At 40.0% G+C, this 19,797-nt stretch overlaps 1 long non-coding RNA gene across 1 annotated transcript in view; it reads right to left on the reverse strand.

Moving 5' to 3' along the window:
- Positions 1–506: 506 nt before the first annotated feature.
- The window catches only part of LOC104590615 (uncharacterized), a 40,086-nt gene continuing 20,795 nt past the window's right edge, over positions 507–19,797 (reverse strand). Inside the window, exon 2 of the long non-coding RNA XR_734132.2 lies at positions 507–1,152. This is a non-coding gene — a long non-coding RNA (uncharacterized LOC104590615). The remainder of the gene's footprint in view (positions 1,153–19,797) is intronic.

The raw sequence follows: 19,797 nt of genomic DNA on the forward strand, positions 1-19,797 counted from the left end.
TAAACTGAACTTTTTATTGGTCAAGCTCAAATTCAAATAACTAATCGAGCTTACCCCAAAATTCAAACCTGATTTGAACTTAATTAAAATTGAACTTGAATCGAGCCTAATCAAACTTGAGCCTAAACTATTTGATTAAAGATCGATTCAATTACATCCCTAGTTGCTTCAATTCCCTAGGCAGCAGAAATAAATAAGGATCCATCACCATCCATGAAAGACCAAAATAGAACCTACTGTTTCCATGCTTAAGTAAGAGAATTTTTAGATATCGTGAAATTCCTATAACACAAAATTGTGAAGGACGATTTTTCAATTATCCTGATTATACTAAATACTAATTAAATATAACTATTCAAGGATGTGAAAATAGATGTAAATCCAACCAGCAATATTCCTTGTATCTGTTTGATTTTTTTCTGGTGAGAAAAGAGAAGAATAACAGATCAGAAGAGAAAAAAGAGAGGGAGAATAGAAGAAGATGATTCTACGTGAGAGAAGTGAAATTGTGAAAAACGTGGGGCTGTTCCAATGCCCCATTATGTTCTATATAAGCATATTATAATGAATGATAGAATTACAATCTGCAACTAGTAGATGGCAGCAATAACAAAGAACAGAAAATAAAGGCCCAACAGGACCATTACATAATCAGATCAATTGTAAATAAAAATAAAATAAAATAAAATAAAAGAAATCCAATAAGGAAATAATCTCTCATGGCTCAATACATTGATACTCACCCTCAAATTAAGCAATGTTAATCATGTCTAACTTGCTTGCATAATTATGCAAGTAAGGCTTAGGAACTCCTTTTCTGGAGACATCTGCAAGCAGCTCATTAAATGAAATGAAAGGAAAGCAAACTTCACGAGGGGCAACTTTCTTTTGTATGAATTTCCTATCTCAATGTGTTTTGTCCAATCATGCTAAATGAGACTGTGAGTTATATTGATAGTTGCTTAATTATCAGAATACAATATTATAGGCTTCTCATGAGTAATACCCTACTCTCGATAAAGAGACCTACACAATAATTCTAATACACCCGAGCCATTGCCCTATACTTGGCCTCCGCAAATGACTGCCACAAAAGGTTATTTCTTGCTCCTAAACACCAAATTCCCACCAACCGAACCAAAGATAGAATGCCTATCATCAACACAACCAGCCTATTCAGCATTAGTGTATGCATCAATCTTCATTTGTCCATGATTAGCAAAGAGAATTCCCTTGCCAAGCTAATACTTCAAGTAGCATAAAATTCCCTTTTCAGTTGCCAAATGAGTATTTCCAAGTATGCAAAAAGCTAACTGATCACACTTGCAACAAAAGAAATTTCAGGACATGCAATACATAGATAAATGAGTTTACCAACCAACCTTTGGAACATTCCCATATCTTGTAACAACTCACCATTTGAGGTAAACATTTTATTATTAGAACCGATAGGAGTAGATACTAGTTTAACCCCTAATTAGAATCCAACACATTTCCTCTGGGATATGAAAAATGCCAGCATCAGACCTAACTGCCTTGATCACAAGTATACCCTGTGGTTACCCTATGGTCCTCTTACTTAATCATACCCTGTGGTTACCCTATAATTTGCAAAATTACTTGGATATGCCTTCTAAGATAGCCCCACATAACACAAATAAGCTATCTATCAAGGAAACGTTTAGGGTCATTTCACATGCATATTAAATTCTTTTATAATCCCAGTTTTACCCCTCTATATTGTTCATCTTCTTCAAGCTATGCAACCCAAATCTAATCAACTAGGGATTTTCTTCCTAGATGGACGAAATTATTTCGAGCTCATATTACACTAAAAATCACACACACAAACAAGGATAGTTTTCCTAGTGAATATCACACAACCCAAACCTAATACTGGTGATTTTCTTACTCAAGTCAAACAGTTAGAACCACTTCCACTAAAACATTGACAAGAGAATCAGCAAAGAAACTAGTATAATACAATGAAGCTAGCTCTCCACCTACAAGAAGAGGAAATTAATTCAAAGTTTGAAACCACATAAATATTCAATCAAGGAAAAATAGAGTCCAACCTCACCCAACTTACCAACTCAAGAACCATTCACACTCAAAACCACACAAGCAGAATTCCTCTCTACTCAAAATTCCAATGGTACACCTTACTTTAAGTTTAATTAAAGATTTATATGATTAATTTAGATGAATCTTTGATGCACATCGAAACGTGGAAACTGGGGTGTCTTGTAACCTAGATTTTAATTAGTGATTTATATGGTTAATTTAGATGAATCCTAGATTCTGAATTTTTTAGAGCCATAGAACATGTGTGGGATCAGGAGGAGCATCTTTTGAAAATTTAATGAACAATCAAGGGCAATTTTGTCCTATTTCTTCTCTATCAATCTTAGTGTTAAATGCTTTAGCAAAGCATGTTTAAGTAGTTTTTCAAACCACAAGGTATATTAAATTATTTTAGTCAAACCACAGGGTATATTTAAGTAATTAGCCCCTTCAAAATTTGCACTGAAAAAACACGTAAGTTTGTCCATCTCCTACAAACCATTGTTCATAACAACTGTGTCATCAACATAAACAATGAGAACAGTAAAAAGGGTACCCTTCCTCCTTAATTAATAGCATGTGATTAGACTGAGGTGGGGTATATCTAACCCATAATAAGTTCCCTCTAAATCTCTAAAACTAGGCCCTTGTGACTGTTTAAGGCCATGAATATATACTAGCAAGAAATAATATAACTAATACTTTGTTCATTTTGGTAATCGGAGCAAAAGTCTGCAAGTAATTCATTTCATACATCAAAATATACCGCTTAGCCACTGGTTTAGCTTTTTATTTCTCAATGGACCCATCAACATTATACTTAACTATGCAAATCCATTTACATTCTACCGACACATAAGAAAGAAATGCAAGACAGGAATAATAGAACAGAGATGTAAGGTTACAAGATAGGTATCTAGAGATACAATGAATAGTAGAATGTCATTTACCCTTAAAGCAATAGGGATATCAAGATTAGGAATCAAGCACTACCTAAAGATCCTAAACCTGTAATCTCATTAATAACTGGTGGTGGAGCAGGCTTTTCTGATGTAGTGGGAACAATCCTCTTATTTCTTTAATACACTTGCATTTCTTTCTGGGCTAAGAGAACAAGGAATAGTATGATCATCAGAACGAATAGAAGTGGAAGGAATATGAATAGGAAGAGGAATATCCAAGGAATCAAGCAAGTCACTATCTCCCCATTAGCAGAACCTTAAGTAGGAAATAGACTCAACAAAAACGATACCCATAGAAATAAACCAACTACCGTTAATTTGATCAAAATAAAACCCTTTCATGTACAGCCATAACCAAAAAAGATAGCTCTTTATGGATTAGTTCAAATTTAGACTGATAAAGACCATGAATGTGAACATAACATTTGCAACCAAAGACTTGAAGAGGAATAAAAAACAATTTCTAATTCGAAAAGAAGAGACTAAAGGGGGATTTGAACCTGTTGAGTTTTGGGCTGATATAACATATTTTTTATTTACATAGCATAGTTAGGGAGTTATTGGGCCTTAGGCCCATTAGTTTATGTTTTAAGATAAGAGTGTTCTTAAGTTCTCGCAAGTAGCCAACTTACCCTTTTCTTCTCTTTCTTTTCTTCTTTCTTTTACAGTTTTTATATCAAAAAAGGTTGTCCAAACTTTTTTACTTCGTATCAGAGCAAGTTTAAAGATTTCTTGAGTTGCTCCATCATGCAGCCCTAGATCGGCCAACTGCATGATAAGGTAAAGGGCTGATCGAAGACTTCAGGTAAGCCCAGTTTTTGGATTTTTTGGTGGAATTGCAATCCCTTGTAGCTGGTTTAGGGTTTTACACCAAAATCAGGAAGACCTGGAGAAAGGGGGAGAGTTCTATTTTAGTAAGACTCTTCAATTTTGACCTAGGAAGTGGAGCTCTAGTTTTCTAGGGTTCCTTGAGGTTTTCTGAAGGGAGCGGTTCAAGTCCTAGCCTTTTTGAAGGTCTCTGGAAAGAGCGACAGCCTCTTCTCTCTCTTCTCCCGCTCCGACGGAAAAAGGAATCTTTGGAGGGAGGGGCTTCTAGGGTTCCAGGAAGGTGTTTGGTGCAATTCCATGTTGCCCCATATAAGTATGAACTTTTTATGGGCTAACACAGCTAAGGAGATTTTGGATGGAGTAGCAAAAACCTATTCACAGAATGAGAATGTTGCTAGAGCCTATCAGTTAAGAAACCAGGTGATTGCTACTAGGCAGGGAAATAAGTCTGTTGTTATTTATTTTTCAGCCCTCAAAACCTTATGGCAGGAGATAGACCATTTGGAGACTATGGTTTGGGAAAGTAGCAAAGATGCAACAACTTATCAGAAGCTGGTAGAGAAGAATAGGGTTTTTGAGCTTTTAGTTGGACTTAACCCTAAGTATATGATATTGCACGACAACATATTCTTTCCCGAAACAGTGTAACTCTCTCTCAGGCACATACCTTTGTGCCTAGAGAGGAGAGTAGGAGGAATATGATGATGAGGAACCCAGACCTTGAGCAATCAGCTATGGTTAGCAAAGTGAAGCCTAAGCCAAGTGGGGACAAGGGTGGAAATGAACCGAGGAAGAAGGACAAAAGGGATTTGATCTATGACTACTGTAAGAAGCCTAAACATACCAAAGATACCTGCTAGAAGCTTTACCACCTTGTACCGAGCCGGCTCAGAAATAAGAAGGGAAATGTGACTGTGGCAGTAACTGGTGATTTATCAGGGCCACCTACTACAACCTCTCTAGAGTCTGATGCAGCAGCTATAGTGAAGGCCGAATTGGAGAGATATGGGCAGTTTCTGAATCAGAAGGATACAGCCAATTCCAACTCATTATTAGGTGGATCAGGAGGTTCTACCTTGTTTGCACACACAGGTAGTTCACATGCCACTACAAATTATGTATCTACTACAAGTAAGGGAGGACCTCCCTGGATTATAGACTTAGGAGCCTCAGAACATATGACTAACATTTTCACCTCATACCACCTCTGCTCTGGCAGAGATAGAGTTTCCATAGATGATGGATCACATGTTCCCATTGCTAGGAAAGGGTTTGTCAGGATAACTAATACCATTAAACTACCTTCTGTCCTTCATGTTCCTAAACTGAGCACTAATCTTTTATCTGTCAATAGCTTGACAAAGAATTTGAATTGATTAGTGATTTTTCCCCTAGACATTGTGTTTTGCAGGATCTGGAATCAAAGAAGACAATTGGGAGTGGTCGTGAGGTGAATGGAGTCTATCTTCTTAATGCACCTCCCAGTCATCAGAGTCATCATGTCAGCCGAAGTATTAAGCCAAAGTCAGTGGGTCAAATTATGCTTTGGCATAATCGATTAGGACATTTGTCTTTTGCTTCTTTGCGTTTTTTTGTTTCCCAAATTGTTTGAGTCTGTCAGTTTGTCTAGTTTGGAGTGTGAGGGCTGTCAACTTGGAAAGCATTGTAGATATTCCTTTAAAGCAAGTAATAAAAGATGTTCTTCTGTTTTTAGTATTGTTCATACTAATGTGTGGGGGCCATACCATGTTTCCTCTATGAGTGGTTATCGGTATTTTCTTCTGTTTGTGGATAATTATTCTCGGCACTCTTGGATATATTTGATGAGATCCCGTGATGAGGTACCGTCTGGTTCAACAGTTCCATCAGATGGTGCTGACACAGTTTGGGGTACGAGTGAAAGTGTTTAGATTAGACAATGCCAATGAATACTTTGAAAAAATCCTGGCATCATACCTATTGGAGCATGGAGTTATCCATTAGAGCAGTTATACATACACTCCACAACATAATGGTGTAGTAGAAAGGAAGAACAAACATATTGTGGAAGTAGCAAGAAGCATGATGTTGAGCTCTGCAGTTCCAGTTCGGTTTTGAGGTGATGCAATACTTACAGCAGTGTTCTTGATTAATCGGGTGCCTTCTCGTGTCCTTGGATATAGCACTCCATTCAGCCTTCTTATTCCTGAGGGGGAGACATTCCATATTCCTCTAAGGGTGTTTGGATGTGTATGCTTTGTCCATGTTCTTGGTCCTCACAGCTCAAAGTTGGATCCCAAGGCGAAGAAGTTTGTCTTCCTTGGGTATGCGGGAAATCAAAAGGGGTGTTGTTCTTATGATCCAGTCTCCGGGAGTCGATATGTTACTATGGTTGTTACCTTTTTTGAGTCCACACCTTTTTTCTCGGGGGGTTCTTCTCAGGGGGAGTGTTTTGGAGAAGGAAGTGAACAATCTATACCACTTCCTATTCTAGCTCCTTTGTCTACTCTAGTGTCTGACCTACCTATCTCACCCACTTTGCTACCTCCATTGCGTCCTGTCTCTCAGTGTTTTACATGACAACGCCTACGACAGCACAGGGAGGTTGATTCCACAACGAAGGAACCCACGTCACTCCCTATCAGCTCATCGAAGTTTCCAGGTTTGACTAACACAGACCCAGGTATGCCTCTTGTTCCTCCTGATGGTTTAGTTCCTATTGATAGTACTACCCCTGCTCCTAACACCATTGCAGATGACCTTGATCTCCCTATTGCCCTCAAAAAAGGGAAAATGAAGTGTATTGCTCATTGCATCTCACACTACCTTTCCTATAGTGGATTATCCCCTTCCTACCGGAACTTCCTTTCCTCCCTTGACTCTGTCATTATACCTAGGAGTGTTAGTGAGGCTCTCCCCAAACCTGAGTGAAAGACAACTATGCATGAGGAAATGAAACATTGATTAAAAATCAGGCATGGGAGATTGTGGATTTGCCTAATGACAAGGAGACAGTTGGGTGCAAATGGGTTTATACAATGAAGTACAAGGCTGATGGAAGTATAGAAAGGTACAAGGCGAGGCTGGTTGCAAAAGAGTATACTCAGACTTATGGCATAGATTACTTGGAAAGTTTTACACCAGTGGCAAAGATGAGTTCAGTTCGGATTCTTTTATCACTAGCAGCTACATACTCCTAGCCACTCTTCCAACTTGATGTGAAGAATGCCTTTCTCAATGGGTCCTTGCATGAGGAGGTGTATATGGACCTTCTAGCTGGCTTCTACAATAATGTGGAAAAAGGAAAGGTGTACAGGTTGAAGAAATTTCTATATGGTTTAAAGCAATCACCGAGAGCTTGGTTTGACAAGTTTAGAACTACATTGGTTGTATTTGGCTATACTCAAACACAATCTGATCATACTCTTTGTGAAGAGAAGGGGGTCACTAGTATCAGTTTTGATAGTGTATGTGGATGACATTGTAGTCATAGGAAATGATTTGAGTGAGATTGATACCCTAAAAAAGAATCTGCACAAAGAGTTTGAGATTATGGATCTTGGGGAGTTGAAGTACTTTCTGGGCATTGAAGTGGCAAAGTCCAAGCATAGGATCTTTATCTCACAGAGGAAGTATGTTCAAGATCTACAGGAGACAGGAAAACTTGGGGCAAGGGCAGCTGATACACCTATTGATCAAAACCACAGGATAAATGCTTCAGAGGGTGAGCTAGTGAAGGATGTTGGAAGATATCAAAGGCTAGTGGGGCAATTGTTATACTTATGTATGACACGACCAAACATCTCTTATGCAGTAAGTGTGGTGAGTCAATACATGCATGCCCCACGAGTTCAGCATTGGGAGGCTATTGACAGGATACTTTCCTATTTGAAGGGACACCCAGGTCGAGGCATATTGTATGTTGACCATGGACAGTTGAAGTTAGAGGCTTACACAGATGCTGATTGGGCAGGGTGCCTAGATGACAAGAGATCTACATCAGGAGTTTGTACTCTTGTTAGAGGTAATTTAGTTTCATGGAAGAGTAAGAAACAAACAGTTATGGCAAGGTCAAGTGTAGAAGCTGAACACAGAGTCATGGCACATGGTGTTTCAAAGATCCTCTGGATCCGTTCCTTGTTAGGGGAGATTGGAGTTGAGGCCAAAGAACCTATGATGCTATATTGTGACAATCAAGCAGCAATTAACATTGCCCACAACCCAGTTCAACATGGTAGGACGAAGCATAATAAAAGTGGATACACTTTATAAGGGAAAGGGTGACATCAAGAGAAGTTTGCTTGCCATATGTTGCATCTGACTTGCTTGACATCAAGAGAAGTTTGTAATCTCTTTTATTATTAGTATGTAATCTAATGAAAAGGGCATCCAGACCTAATTTTGAGCTTCTCCCATTCTCTTCTATCTCTCTTCTCTCTCTTTCCCAGCCGAAACCTTTTCTTCTTTCTTTTACAGTTTTTATATCAAAACAGGTTGTCCAAACTTTTCTATTGAACCCAAAGTACCTTGGAAGGCATACGATTAGTCCAATATGCTGCAATATATATTACATCACCTCAAAGCCAAATGGAAACATGAAAACCAAACATAATACTTCTTGTAACTTCAAGTATATGTTGCTTTTTCCTTAAAACGAAACATAATATTTCTTGTAACTTCAAGTATATGTCGATTTTTCCTTTCAACCACCCCATTTTTTTGGTGGATGTAAACATAAGAGTTATGATGAATAGTCTCAACATTAGAATGATGGGTAATAAAGCCTTTGTCAAAATATTCCTTAGCATTATTAGAATAGTAGATTTTGATACAAGTATCAAATTGAGTGAGAGTCAAACAATAGAACTATTTTACTTTGGGAATTTCATCTTAAGAATTTGCATCAGATAAAACCATGTATTTCTAGAAGTCATCAATAAACAAGAAGACATATTTATTGTTGGTTCGGCTGATATTTTGTTATCCTCTTGTCTGGGTTGGGTATTAAGTCTTTAGTTAATGGGCCTTAGTTACTAGGCCTATTTTTATTTAGTGTCTTATTTGACTGGGTGTCCCATCACTAATCAGGGGCATCCTGGTCCTTTTATGTAACTTTATGTACTGTTATTATATAAGTGAACAGGGCCGACTGATGAACAGTGCCCATTCGAACATTTCTTCCTTTCTCCTCTTCTCTTCCTCTTCTTCTTCCTCTTCTTCTTCTCTACTCACTTGACAGGTTCAGTTCGGAAAACATGGTATCAGAGCACTAAAACTCACCTGGTTACAGCGGCTGCCTCGCATCTCTCTCACCTTTCTCCCTATCTTGGTACTGCAAAGAAACCCTAGGTCTGGTCGTAGAACCCAACAGAACCTATATCTAGGGTTTCCCTTGGTTGTAGGGCCCAAGGGGAGTTAGTCCTAGTAGCTGATGCCCTAAGAGACACACACACCAAGTTGTAGCCATTCGGCTAAGTGAGATCTGTGTAGAACAGATCTGGAAGAGAGGACTGATCTCAGCAGTCCTAGAACAGTTCGTGGGTGAGGGTTCAGCCTGTGATAGCAGTGGTTAGCGCGTGGTAGAAGCCACAACAGCAAGGCCCAGGCTGCGGCAACAGTGGCTAAACACAGCAGAAGGGTTTCAGTTTGGTGCTTCAGCAGTTTGGTGGCAGCTTGCAACAGTAGTAGTTAGAGCAGTACAGCAGAGTGGAACTTGGTATTTCAGCCCTATACAGACCCTCCGGTCTGAGTTTACAGTGCTGCAAACTCCGTAAGTCTGAAGTGGTTTCATATAACTTGTGTGACAGTTTTTTGGTACTCTTGAAAGTCGGAGAAGATGTATTCCATATCCGAGGAAGTGTCTTCTAGAGATGTTAGGGCTAGTGGGAGGTCTCCTAATCTGGAGAACCCAAATCTGCACAGCCTATAGATAACAAATGTGTTGCTAGATGAATACAACTTTAGGGAATGGTCTGTTTCAGCCATGCTCTTTATCACATCCCAGGATCTTACCGGCTACTTGCACGGGCAGAAGAAAGAACCCGAAATAGGGAGTGCTGAATATGCTATTTGGAAAAGAGAGAATGCTACAGTCATGTCCTGGCTACTTGCTTCAATGACTCCAAGGGTAGCTAGGACCGTTCAACACTTCTCCACAGCTGCCAAGATATGGGAAAAGGTGTCTAAGACCTATGGGAAAAAAAAAATAATGCCCGAATCTATAGACTGAATCAAGATATTTCTGCCCTGAGGCAAGGAGATATGAGTGTTGCAACATACTTTGCTACATTAGAAGGACTATGGGAAGAGCTAGATCACCACCTCATCATTGACTGGGAGAATGCCAGAGACAAGAAGAAACATGACAAACAAGTTGAAGAGGGTAGAGCATTCAAATTTTTGGGTGGCCTAGATCCAATATATGAGAACATAAGGTCCCAAATTCTGGGAAGAGATGAGATGCCCGACTTACATCATGTCTACTACCTTGTGAGAAATGAAGAGGTGAGAAGAAAAGAGATGCAAGTTGATGCTCAGACTAAACTAGCTGAACAGTCTATAGAACATTCAGCCCTAATTTCTACAAATCAAAGGGGGAACAAGTTCTCTGACAAGAGACACCTGAAGTGTACTCACTGTGGGGGAGAAAAGCATGTGAAAGAGGACCTGTTGGGTTCTCTATCCTCATCTGAAACCAACTGCATTGAGGAAAGATAAGAAGCACCAGAAGGGCCAATCTGCAAGTGGGAACCTGGCAGCAAGTCATAGTGATGGAGGTTCCAAACACTCATCCACAGTTGCTTCCTCTTCCATGGGACAGACTACTAGTTCCCAAGGACATGGGTCTATGGATTTCACAGCTGATGAGGTAGAGGTACTTAGCCGGGCACTGGCCCGCCTAAGGACAAATTCCCTTGCTTACACCTCCCTTTCCAGATCAGGTATTGTCTCCGCCTTTAGTGCAACTAGTTCCATTGATCCAGCCTCCTGGATTATTGATTCCGGTGCGACTGACCACATGACTCACATGTCTTCTTTATTTTCTTCCTATCATTTAATGTCTGGCCAAGACAAGATGAAGGTTGTTGATGGTTCCCTCTCTACCATATCTGGGAAAAGAGTGATTGACCTAAGCAAGGACCTCTCACTCAAATCTGTCTTGAATGTTCCCAATCTCTCTTCAAACCTTTTATCTGTTTCAAAACTTACCAAGAACTTGAACTGTAGCATAACCTTTTTTTCTACTCATTGTGTTTTTCAGGACAGTTTGACGAAGAGAACGATTGGGAGCGGTCATGAGCGTGGAGGCCTCTACTACCTTGATGCAGACATCAGTTCGACCCTACAAACATCTACTACTAGTGGTCAATCTAATGTGGAGTCATTAACTAAGCTACACCTGTGGCATGCTAGGCTAGGTCATTTATAGTTTTCGTCATTGGAAATGTTGTTTCTGAAATTGTTCCAAGGTGTTTCAAGTCAAAAGTTAGTCTGTGAAGTCTGTCAATTATCAAAACAGTGTAGAACTGTGTATTCAACTTCTAGTAATGAAATTCAAGCACCTTTTGACTTAGTCCACTCTGATGTTTGGGGTCCTTCTCCCATTGTCTCCATTGATGGCTATCGATACTTTATCAGTTTTATTGATCACTACTCTCGATGCACATGGATCTACTTATTAAAGACACGAGATGAAGTGTCGTAGGTAACCATGGCATTTTGCAAAATGATTGAAACACAATTTGGCAAGAAAATCAAGCAATTCAGGTCAGATAATGCTGCTAAATATTTCGAAAGGTCCTAAACTTGTTTATGGAGGGTGCGGGAATGATCCACCAATCATCTTGTGCTAGTACCCCCCAACAGAATGGGGTTGCTGAGCGCAAGAATAGACACTTATTGGAGACTGCACGAGCCTTACTATTTTAGAACAAGGTTCCAAAAGCCTATTGGTCTCAAGCAATCCTTACTGCACCATATCTGATAAACCGAATGCCATCTAAGGTCTTGGGGATGAAGACTCCATTTTCTGTTCTTTGCCCTCACCTTCCTGTTTTTTCTCATCCACCGAGGGTCTTTGGGTGTGTATGTTTCATACATGTCAAGGATCTGAAGAAGACCAAATTGGATCCTCGAGCTACGAAGGGAATTTTCATGGGGTACTCTCCTACTCAAAAGGGATACAAGTGTTTCGATCCAGTCACCAAGAAAAAATATGTCACAAAAGATGTGGTGTTCTTTGAGTCTCAATTCCCTCCTTCTTTGTGCCCTTCTCTACCTCGGATCTTCCATCCTCTCCTCTTGATCCTCCTAGTTGTAGTATCCCAAGTGAATCTAGTGAGGCTCCCATTGGCCCAGCTACTACTAGTGATGTTGCAAATGTTACTAAAGACTCCAGTAGGCAGTAGAAAGTTATCAGAATCACCTACAATAGAAGGAAGACGAGTCCTCCAACTCATGACAGCAACCAATTGGACTCGGTTCAACCTGTCTCAGTAACTCAAGGTAATCCTATCAATTCTTCTGACGTGGATCTTCCGATTACCCTTCGTAAGTCTACCCGTTCTTGTACTATCAGACACCCCATTGCTGATTTTGTGTCTTACTCACATTTGTCCCCTCGTTATTGTTCTTTTGTGTCTGCTCTCTCTTCTGTCCATGTTCCTACTAGGTACTCAGAGGCAATGTCTGAGCCAAAGTGGAAAGAGGCTATGAATGAAGAAATGAAGGCCTTAATGAAAGCAGGGACTTGGGAATTAGTAGATCTACCAGAAGGGAAAGGCATTGTTGGATGCAAGTGGGTGTTCACTGTGAAGCATAGGGAGGATGGGTCCATTGAAAGATACAAGGCTAGACTCGTAGCAAAGGGATTTACTCAAAAGGAAGGAATTGACCACAAAGAAACATTTGCTCTGGTAGCAAAACTCAACACTATCAGAGTTCTACTATCATTAGCTGCAAATTTCTCGTGGGAGCTTCATCAGTTGGATGTGAAGAATGCCTTTTTAAATGTGATCTACATGAGGAGGTATTCATGGATCCTCCACCAGGTTTGAGAAGCTATGTGGAGCCATGAATAAAGGTGGTTATACTCAAAGCGGGGCAGATCTTACCCTATTCATAAGGAAGAGAAATGGGAAACTTATAGCTCTTATCGTCTATGTAGATGATATGGTAATTACTAGGGATGATAAGGAAGAGATTAAAAGGTTGAAGGAGGTCCTAGCTGCTGAATTTGAAATCAAAGACCTGGGTCAACTGAGATACTTTTTAGGGATTGAAGTTGCTAGATCCAAAGAGGGCATCTATATATGTCAATGGAAATACACCCTTGACCTTCTACAAGAGACAGGCATGTTAGGGTGCAGGCCAGCAGATACTCCAATAGAACCAAGCCATGGTCTACAGGAGTCAGTAGGAGAGGACTACCCTGCTAAGGAAAGATACCAAAAGCTAGTGGGGAAGTTAATTTACTTGTCCCTCACTCGTCCTGACATTGCTTATGTTGTTCATGTTGTCAGTCAATTCATGCACAATCCAAAAATTCCTCACATGAAAGTTGTAGAAAGGATTCTCAGATATTTGAAGTCTTGCCTTGGGAAAGGGATTCTGTTCAGAAAAAACAATAAAATTGAAGTTGAAGGATATACTGATGCAGATTGGGCTGGTTCTGTGAGTGACAGAAAGTCGACCTCAGGATACTGCACCTTTGTTGGAGGAAATTTAGTTACATGGAGAAGTAAAAAACAGAATGTGGTTGTCAGGTCTAGCGTAGAGGCTAAATATCGAGCTATGGCTCATAGTGTTGCGGAACTATTGTGGCTTAAGATTCTTCTTGGTGAACTGGGAGTGAAGATTGAGTGTCCTCTCAAGTTGTACTGCGACAACAAGGTTGCCATCAACATTGCAAATAACCCAGTTTAACATGATAGAACAAAACATATTGAGATAGACCGTCACTTTGTTAGAGAAAGAATAGTCTCAGGAAAACTCTGCATTCCTTACACTCCCTCAGAGATGCAGATTGCAGATGTCTTAACTAAAGGGCTAACCATAGTGAAATTCTTGGACTTACTTGGCAAGCTAAACATGATTGACATCCATGCTTAGCTTGAGGGGGAGTGTTGGTTCGGCTGATATTTTGTCATCCTCTTGTCTGGGTTGGGTATTAAATCTTTAGTTAATGGGCCTTAGTTATTGTGCCTATTTTTATTTAGTGTCTTATTTGACTGGGTGTCCCATCACTAATCAGGGGCATCCTGGTCCTTTTATGTAACTTTATGTATTGTTATTATATAAGTGAACAGGGCCGACTGATGAACAGTGCCCATTCAAACATTTCTTCCTTTCTCCTCTTCTCTTCCTCTTCTTCTTCCTCTTCTTCTTCTCTACTCACTTGACAGGTTCAGTTCGGCAAACATTTATAACCACCCATTAAAAGTAAATGGTACCCTACACATCAAAGTGAATAATTTCAATATCTTTTATTATGTAAAGAATAAACATCTCTACAATGCTTGGAAAGCTGACAAACTCCGTAATGCAAAATGTAAATATTGGCCCCTTAAAATATTTGAGGAATTAACATACTCATGGAAGAAAAGACAAATGACCTAATAGACAATGACAAAGCATGGTACGATTTATTGATTTAGAAAAGTTAACTCAAAGGCCACCCTCTATTGCTTTGATAAGCTTCTCTCAAGCACATCTAGAAGATATATCATGATCATCTAGTAGAAACTCCTGATCACTTTCTAAGACTTTAGGTCTTGGAAAGCATAACAATGAGGAAAAAGGTTATTAATTAATTAAAGGAATTGGTAAGGCCACTAATAGAAAACAAGTTAGTGTCAAGTCTAAGGAAATGAAGACAGAAAGGTGACTCTTAATGACCCTAATACCTCCCTTCCAAGAGATATGAACAAAGGAGCCATCAGCCATAGATATCTTTTTCCTCTTGTATTTCTTTTTTAATTTATTGTGTGTAATTTAGAAATTTTTAAAGGGTAGTTTAGTCTTTCTTTTCTCACATGCTTGTACATGCCAAATATGCACCTTGCAACCTTAGCTAAATTTTGATTTTCCTTCCAAAACTTTTGAAGCTTTTTAGTTTCTCTTACCAATTCATTGGGTCTCACATAGAAGTAGGATGCTTCCTAAGCTTATTTTTAGGAATTGGTTTCCCTAAGGCAAGGACTCAAATGGGTAGCATATGTATATGATTGCTCCCATGCTTGGGGGTTGTTAACAGCTGTTATTTTTCCTATGTATAGTACCGCAGGGGTACTATTGTACTCTTACTCTCTTTTTTCTTTTAGTTGTTGTCGCCCTAGTATATATATTAAAAAAGCTACGCCGCCAGCAATCTTTTTTTGCTCTCAGTTCTCTCTTCTCTCTTCTTCTCTCTCTCTTTTCTCTCTTCTTCCATTCTTCTCTCCTGCATAACATGGTATCAGAGCGGGACTATCAGATCTGAAAGGAGAAGTCGAGTGAACAGTTTTTTCCTTCTTCGCACCAGATTTCCAGATCTGCTGCCCTCATCTGTTGTTCGGCTGATTGAAGATCTCACACACTGAAGTAACTTTTCTCTCTCTCTCTTACCGTTTTTTTTTGGTCGTGTGCCAGGGCAGAACCTGTACTAGGTCTGCCGATTGGATGTGAGGTGATCAACACCTCTTTCTTTCCTTTTTTGTGGGGTCGACTGATCCCTATGAAACTGTAGGTTGTGAGGACCTTTTTGTGTGCTGCAACAGCAGCTTTTATGGTAAACCGAAGGTCAGAAAGTGACCAGTACTTGCTGTAACAGCAGTCCTGTTAATGCGTAGGTCAAAAGATGACCTAAATGCACTGTGGCAACACTTGTGTTGAGCTTGTAAGTCAAGGGATGACCTGTTAGTGCTGTAACAGCACCTGTTTTTTTACAAAAGGTGTGTTTCTGAAGAAAAAAAAAATCGTTCTCCCTCAATGTTGAATTTCTTTGAGGCTGTGTACCCCATTTAAGAGTTGTTTTTTAATCTGAAATCATGAGTGGTGAAGATTCTGCTACATCCAGTGTTTCCTCAATGCTGAATGGAATGAGTGGGGGTGTGGACCTATCCTTTCCCATGGCTGTTATTCCTCTTGATGGTTTAAATTATTTAGAGTGGTCAAGAGGGATCAAGTTGTACATCACTGCAAGGGGAAAGATAGGTTATATTAATGGGAGAATCAAAGAACCACATTCCGGGAGTGCTGAATATGACAGATGGAACAAGGAAAACAGCATGGTCATGTCTTTGGCTTTTGGTTTCTATGCAACCTCAAATAAGAAGGAATTTCATGTGGGCTGAAACGGCAAATGAGATCTGGGAACGAGCAAAATCAACATATTCGGAACTGCGACACTATGCAAAAATCCACCAGTTACAAGCAGAATCATATACTTGTAAACAAGGGGAGAGGTGTCTATTTGGTACTACTCAAACTTGACCTCTGTCTAGAAGGAGTTAGATCATTATCAGAGTATGGACTGAAAGTGTGATGAAGATGCAAAACTGTACAAAAAACTCGTCTCCCAACAGAGAGTGTTTGCTTTCTTACATGGTTTGAACCCTACATATGAATCTATCAGAGTCCAGAGCCTAGGTAGCAAGGATCTTCCATTAGTTCAGGAAGTTTATGCTCTTGTACAATCAGAAGAAAGCAGAAGGAATTTGATGAACAGTTCTGGAGGAGATGCAGTTGTGTTGGCAGCAAAAGGGAGTGTTACTACCGGTGGGGGAAATACTTCTAAGAAGGGGGATCTTCAGAAAAAGATGGATGACAAGGACAAATTGTGGTGTATTCATTGCCAGAAACCCCGATACACCTGAGACACATGCTGGGATCTTCATGGGAAGCCGAAATGGGCTCAAGATCTAAATAAGAAGCAAGGTTCAAATATGAATAAAAAGTCAGGACAGCAAGGTACAAGAAAACACACTATGGCAAACATGGCTACTCAAGAAAATCAGCCCCCCATTCATATTGTGACTCAGACACATCCATCTGGATCTGACCCAAGGGAGGATATTATAAATTCCTTCCGTAACCATTTAGAGCTCTATGGTAGAGCAATTCGTCAGATGGATGCTCCTCCCTCAACTTCATTTGCGTCTATATCAGGTAACTCTGCCACAGCTTTCCATGTTGCTTCTCATAACCCTGACACTCCCTAGATCATTGATTTTGGAGCGTCAAAACACATGACTGGTACGTCCTCTTACTTTCAAACCTATCACCTTCTTTCTGGAAGAGACAAGGTGAGACTAGCTGATGGATGATACACTACCATAGCTGGTCAAGGAACCATTTCTCTCCCTCTCGGCCTTACCCTCTTTGATGTTTTACATGTTCCGAAATTTCTCATTAATTTGTTCTCTGTTAGTAATATTACTAATTCCTTAAACTGCTCAGTGACCTTTTTCCCTTCTTACTGTGTGATCCAAGATCTGGCTTCGGGGAGGACGATTGGTAGAGGATGTATGGTTGATGGACTTTACATGCTGGAGAATAAGGCTAGTCTTCAAGTCACAGAGTCTAAGAGTCAATCCTGTAAGAGTCAAGTTTATTTATGGCATTGTCGTCTTGGTCATTTATCTTTTGAGTCTTTGAAAGTGGTGTTTCCAGAATTGTTTAAGTCAGTGTCCGTTTCAGATTTCTCTTGTCAATTGAGTAAGCAATGTATAACTCATTTTCTTTCAAAAAGTAATAAATCTGAATTTCCTTTTCACATTGTTCATTCTGATGTGTGGGGCCCTGTTACTTTACCATCTGAGAGTGGCTACAAGTATTTTATTACCATTATCGATGATTATTCTAGATATACATGGGTATAGCCCATGCGGACCAGGGATGAAGTATCAAAAATTATCCAAGATTTTCAGCGGATGGTCTTCACCCAATTTCAAACTGAAACCAAATTTTTCAGTCAGATAATGCCAAATAGTATTTTCATAGTGATCTCACGGAATTTTTTGCTTCACGTGGTTCACTTCACCGTAGCTCTTGTGCCCAAACACCATAACAAAATGGTGTTGCTGAAAAAAGGAACCAACACCTCCTTGAAGTGGCCCGGGGTTTACTACTCCATATGAATGTCCCAAAATGCTTTTGGCTTGAGGTTGTCATTTGTGCTACCTACCTCATCAACCGTATGCCCTCTCGTTGGTTAGAGTGCAAAGCCCCACATCAGCTTCTCTTTCCTAAGGCCCCCCTTCTTCCCATTCCTCCTCGTGTGTTTGGTTGTCGTTGCTTTGTCCAAAATTTGTCACCCACTTGTGGAAAATTGGATTCTCGTGCTATTCCTTGCATATTCCTGTGGTACTCCTTCACTCAGAAGGGATACCGTTGTTTTGATCCTGTTTCTCGGAAATTCTATGTTTCCATGGATGTCTCTTTCTTTGAGAGTGAGCCTTTTTTTCGTTGTTTCTCCTCAGGGGGAGAGTAGGAATGAGGAGAAACCGGTTCAGCTCCCTCCTCTTCTTGATCCTCCTCCTTTTCGTGTCTTCTTCCGCCGTCACAAAGGCCAACCAAATTCAAGAGTTGTGGAGAATCCAGAAGTTGTACCTCCAATGCCATTAAACTCTTCATGCGCGAACCATACTCACTCAGGTATCTTGGTTCCCATTGATGTCCTTGACCCCATTGCAATTGATACATCCGTTGCTAATGACATTGACCTTCCTATTGCTCACAAGAAAGGTGTTAGATCGTGCACCACTAAACACCCCATTTCCCACTTTGTTTCCTATGAAAACATTTCACCCTCTTTTCGAACCTTTCTTACATCCATTGTCAGTGTCCCTATCCCTAAGAATGTGGCAAAAGCTCTTTCAGTACCTGAATACACATATGCTATGCCCCTTCATAAAAATGGCACATGGGAACTTGTAGATCTTCCTAAGGGAAAGGATCCAGTTGGATGTAAATGGATGTTCACAGTCAAACATAGGGTTAATGGCACGGTGGAGAGGTATAAAGCTTGTTTAATGGAAAAGGGGTTTACACAAGTGTACGGAGTTGATTATGTAGAGACTTTTGCACCCGTTGCCAAGATGAACTCCATTAGAGTTCTAATCTCTCTTACTGCTAATCTTGACTGGGATCTACATCAGCTTGATATCAAGAATGCATTCTTGAATGGTGACCTTGAAGAGGAAGTTTACATGATATAAGCCCTTGCTTTTCAGGCTCAAGGCAATGAACAAAATGTGTGCAGGTTGAAGAAGTCTTTATATGGGTTGAAACAATCACCGAGAGCCTGGTTCAGCAGATTCCGTGCAGCGGTTCAGCAGAAAGGATACAAGCAATGTTAATCTGATCACACATTGTTTGTGAAAAGAGGATAAGGTAAATTTGCTACTTTGATAGTATATGTTGATATAATTATCACTGGCGACTGGAAGGATGAAATCCAAAAGTTGAAGAGTTTTCTTGCCATACAGTTTAAAGTAAAGGATCTAGGTCCTCTAAGATACTTCCTAGGAATTGAAGTTGCCTGCTCAAAAAGGGGTATCTTCATTTCTCAAAGGAAGTATGTCCTAGATTTACTCCAGGATACAGGAAAAATGGGAGTGAAGCCAGTTGATTCCCCTATTGATCCTAACCATAAATTAGGTGACAGCCAAGGTGAACCTATCAAGGATGTGAAACAGTTTCAGACTTATAGGGAGATTGTTATATCTTTCTATGACCCGCCCAAACATTGCTTATGCAGTTGGTGTCCTTAGCCAGTTCATGCATGCCCCTATGACCACTCATCTTGAAGCAGCAGAAAGAATCCTTTGATACCTTAAAAGATTTCCAGGTGTTGGCTTGTTGTTTCAAAGGCACGGACATTTGAAAGTTGAAGTGTATACTGATGCAGATTGGGCAGGATTACTAAATGACAGAAAGTCAACTAGTGGCTACTGTATTCATAGGAGGAAATCTTGTTACTTGG

This window comes from Nelumbo nucifera, chromosome 4 (assembly GCF_055504915.1).
Source record: "Nelumbo nucifera cultivar China Antique chromosome 4, China Antique-T2T, whole genome shotgun sequence".
NCBI lineage: Eukaryota > Viridiplantae > Streptophyta > Magnoliopsida > Proteales > Nelumbonaceae > Nelumbo > Nelumbo nucifera.